The sequence below is a fragment of the Echinops telfairi genome, unplaced genomic scaffold, assembly GCF_000313985.2.
Source record: "Echinops telfairi isolate 266 unplaced genomic scaffold, ASM31398v2 ScPeMD7_7400;HRSCAF=8409, whole genome shotgun sequence".
In the NCBI taxonomy this organism is placed as follows: Eukaryota; Metazoa; Chordata; class Mammalia; order Afrosoricida; family Tenrecidae; genus Echinops; species Echinops telfairi.
This window is the reverse complement of record NW_022111300.1, coordinates 53,469,721-53,474,753: the sequence shown is the minus strand read 5'-3', so window position 1 is coordinate 53,474,753 and position 5,033 is coordinate 53,469,721.

Genomic DNA, 5,033 nt, shown 5'->3' with positions numbered 1-5,033 from the left:
ATACATATGAGTTTCTGTGGATGTTTCCCTAGTTTACCCAGACTAACATACTCTGAAACCACTGCTCTGAGATCATCTTTGAACTGAAAACTCAAACTACTTGCTGAAGTAATCTTGGACCCAAATAAATAGTCTATTTTAATTAGTAGGGGATGTCTTCTTTGAGTACTGTACTCTTTAAAAATAATTGACTTAGCACACTCAGAATGACAATGGCCACTCAGAAGGTTACATGGGAGGCCTAGGGGCTACTGCATTTACAGTTATGGTGGGAGAAGAAAGTTGAGAAAGGATAGTGGAAGGAAGAGATTCATTTGACTGCATTGCACACGGATCAATGGTTGAAATGCTATACCTTTGGCCACACATACTTACACAAAAATAAGGAAAAGAGAAGAGAAAGATAAATAGGAATGGTAAAAGAAAGGAGAGAATAAAAATCAAGTAGATGAAGCTGTAGAAGAGCAATGGGTTACTATGATTTCTGGCAGTCCCCGGGTGTCAGAGGAGAACTGCGATCCAGAGGGATTTAGTGGTGGTTTTTTCCTGGGTGGACTTAAACTTCCAACCTTTCCGTTAGCAGACAAGCTGTGTAATAATTTGTACCATGGAAGGATTCTGAAGACACTGCCAAGCGACTAGATTGGCTAACAAATCAAGTGTGACAGATAGCATGAACAATACTTTTAGTTGTTGCTAGTTGCCATCATGTCACGGCAGCCCCATGAATGAGAGTGACACGTTGGTTCATTCTGCTCCATCTCTCTGATCTTTGTGTAATATGTTGGAGACTAATGTTGATACAAATGACTAGAATGAGGTGAGGTAAAGAGGGGACACGGAGCAAACATAACTCTTGGCTATCTTCCGGGCTGGAAACAGCTTATTAAGAAAGAGGTGACTAAGAGTATTGTGTCAATCAATGAAGGATAAACTATTTTAAAGTGGCTAACTGTTTTAAAACAATGATAAAAAGAACAGAGCTGAAAGAGTGGAGAGCAAATAACATGATCTGCTATCTTTCAGAGCTGGAGCACACCAGTTCTACAGTTTTAGTTCTTTATGTTCTCTCTCTCTCTTTCTGTGAGGTCTAGTTCATATAAGACAACAGCCATTGAAAATACCCAATGTGGGTCTGGGACTACGGCCATAGTTGCTTATTAAAACAGGGTCTTGGGTCAGAGTGGAGGGGGTGGGGAACCAACCCAAACCAGACAACTCGGTTTGCCATTCTCCAAGGCTCTGGCTAACGTAAAACTGATTACCTGAGAGTGGCAGCAAGAAGAAAGAGAAAGACCTAAAGCCAGGTCCTGGGTCAAGCTGAGCTGGTGATTGGTGAAATGATCTGGAAACTTCCTAGCTTCTCTCTGCAGGGCTGCTCCCTGCTGCCACAGAAGGACTGCTTCTGGCATAATTGTCTTCCATTCTGGGAAGAGACCAAAGAGCTGGGTTGATGAGGAGAGGAAGTAGGGGTGGGGGTGGGGAGAATGAGTGGGAGAAGGAGGGGAGAGAGAAAGAGACAAAAAGCTAACAGGAAGTCACCTGTTTAAAATGTTTGTGCAAAGCTTATAAGGAAAATGAGCAGAACAAAAACACCCTACTAATGCAATCTACCTTCGAAGGATACAGTGAATAGAGGAATCTGAAAACACGTCTGTGTATGTTTGGGACCCTAGAAGAGACTTCAAAACAAAACACACCCATGGAGGTATAATAAACACAGAAAGAACCCAATGGAAATCCAAGGGGAAAAAGGAGTTAATAATATTCTCATCTATCAATGACAGCATGTATTCTGAGTAGGTAGGGACAAAGAGACATTTGGTACATGTGAAGAAATTGGAGGAACATTTATACAAAATGAGGTAAAGATAGAGAATATTTGTAAAAATGAAGAATCTCCCAGGCAGAGAGGTGATAGATGAAGAAGCTCTGGTGTAAGTTAAAAGAAGTACGATTTAAAATGTGTGTGTGTGTGTGTGTGTGTGTGTTAGTCTAGGTAGACTAGAGGAAAAAAATCATAAACACTCATGTGTGTATAAGAAAGAGCTTTATATACAAGAGCCGATGAATATGGAGAAACCATCCCAGCCCAGTCCAGATCAAATCCACAAGTCCGATATTAGCCCATATGTTCGATACCAATCTATAAAGCCCTCTTCAGACTCACGAAACTCATGTAATGACGCCGATTGCAGAAAGATCACAGGCCAGTGGGTGGAAAGCCTTGTGGATCCAGTGGCACCGTAAGCCTCTCAGCGCTGACAGGGCTCTCCCCGTGGCTTCTCTGGCTCCAGAGGTCTGGCTCCATCAGCCTCTCTCCATATGTCTTTTCCACAGGGATGTCTCACAGGGAGTAAGGATGTGTCCCACCTCCAGCGAACTATTTATCTCCCCAGCACCTCCAAATGAAGTCATCAAGCTACTACCTGATTGACAAGCTAGACTCCACCAGTTACATAATTGGGTGTCATATATATAAACTGGAAGGGTAGGTAAGACATAACATAATCCAATTCTTGGCGCCAATATGGCACCTGCCCAGATGCCTACCTCCCAATCACCTACCTCAAATGCAGCAGAATCATGTTCCCCTCAGGCCACTACTTCTACATCAGTTTGCTCAGGCTAGTTTGTTCCAGGCTGGCTCCTGGAGAATTGGGGAATGATCAGATATTGTTCCTTCAAGCTTTCTAACATCTGACGCACCTTTGATGGCAGGGGCATCACCAGTCTGGGCGCTGAGCCCGCTTCCTCCACCATGTGTCTGTGTCACCCTCCCAACAAGAAGGGGCACCGCTGACTCTGCCATCTGCCCCTTTAGATCCTCTTTGCATGGACTTGGTCTTCTGCACAGTGAGGGCATGTATCTCTTAAGCTTTTGCCTACTTGGGGCCAGACCACTGAATTAATTTGGCCATTCCAATATTCTGGTGATTCTAGGTGTAGTATTCCCCACAGTAGAAACATTGGGCATTTAACATACATCTGGTTCCAAGCACCCAGAAGATCATGTATATAATGTAGGTGATGTGGCTCCTCACATCTAAAATAACTAATGAGTGACGTTTTCTATCAAAGCTTTTTCTGCAAAGAGATGGGGATCTGCTTTTCTCATGTTCCTAGGAAGCTGCTTAAAGAAACCTGGATTCTAGCTGCCATTCCAGTTTCCAAGCCTAAACAAGCCTCTGGATGAGCCCCTCTCTTTGGATTTATTTCTGAGGCAGTCAATGTGACTTCCTTCTCGTCATCCTCCCAAATTAGCTGCATGAGCTGTGCAAAGCCAGCGTGTCCCTCTGGTCTCCTGTAAAGTCCTGCTTGCCTCTGTAAGGCTTCACTCTAAATCAATCCAGTAGCAACTTCCTTCCCCCTGGGCCTGATTCTTCTGAGCTGTATCACACAGTGCCGTGTTTTACAGCTCACAAAAGAATTTATAAAGTCTCAACACACACATAGACGCCTTTCTCCTGCCTATTGATATATGATGAGAAATTCAAACTAAAAGTCTTGGGAACGTCTCATATAAACAAATGCCTCTTCCATGACGTTAGTCATTCCAGAGACAAAAGGGATCAGCTGGTTTGAGAATATACATAATTTTAATTTGAAGACCTGCAAAAGTTTCTATGAACCCATGCTAGTCTTCCACCTCCATGGCCTGCTAGCCCTGTTACATGTCAGCAGCCATAACATGAGATCCTCTTTTTCCAGCTCAGAGTCTTGTGCAACAGGCTGTCAGCTCATGGGGTTAACTATCAGAGGGAAGCACACAGACATGCATCCTGGGGTTCTGTCCTGGCTCCCTCCTCAAGGAAGGCTCATGCTGCCCTGTCTGCCTTGGGTCCCAAAGCACTGAACCCCAACCTTAGGAATTGCCCTGGATAACTACCTCCTTGAAGGTGTAAAGTTTCCTGGTGGCCTAGTGGATTATGCATTGAGCTGGTAAACACAGGTCAGCAGTACAAATCCACCAGGTGCTCTTTGGGAAAGAGATGCGGCCATCTACTCCCTAAAGACTGGCAGTTTCAGAAAGCCCAGGGGTCGTTCTACTCTGCCCTACAGAGGCGTCATGCGAGTGAATTGACTCAATGGCAGTGAGTAGCAGGGGTAACATGGTCAGTGACTATGTTATGTGGGGCAAAGGGACCCAGCCCTCTGCCTCGAGTGGAGAGAACTCTAAAGTGCCGTCCCTGTCCATGAGTTTCTGTAGGATCACCTGAAGCTTCACTTGCAATTACACTGCTAATTGGGATTTCCCTCTTGTCAGGCATCCTTCTATGCCTCCTGACTAGTAGCCCACTCAAGCACCTCTTACCAACTGTTCCTCGTGAGATTTTCCATTTATTTCAAAGGATGTTATCAGAAGGGTTCTTAGGGATGGCACACTTTACCGTTAGTTAATGGACAAAGAGGAGGGCATGTCTGGAGGTAAATGAAGTATTGGTAGCCATGTTTGCTGCAGCCGTGTGTTGTGGTGAAAACAAAGGAGGGCTCCCCGCCCCTCCGTACCCCCCTCACTAGCTGGTGTTATATTCCAGGTACTGGAGCAGAGAGAAATGGGTGATGCTGCCCAACAGCCTTGATTCTAGTTTGAAGAAATAGAATGACAGCTTCCAGGTGATTAATCAGCAATTAAAAGGAAACAATGGAAGGCCACAGAATCTTCCTTATAACCTTTAATGAAACCCAAATACCCTATAGTCCCAGGGTCCAGAGAGCAGAAAGCAGGCTCTGGTTTTAATTGTGAGGGTAATACACATTTATACCAGTGGAAATATCAGTCCCAGCTGAGTTTTTCGGCCAGGATTTTGAAATTTGAGAGGGTGAACCTGGGTTATATGTGTATGGTAATTACATAATCTCATAGCCACTTGAGAGTATTATGAGTGAAAAGGTAGGGTCTAGCCTGTCAATCAGGTCATAGCCAATGATGCCTCTCGGTAGGCATGGCCTTCTCATGAGGATTCTGGGAACTTCCATTCTTTTTTCATTCGGACTTCAGAAGAAATGGGTCTCCCTCTCCTCCCCTCCCC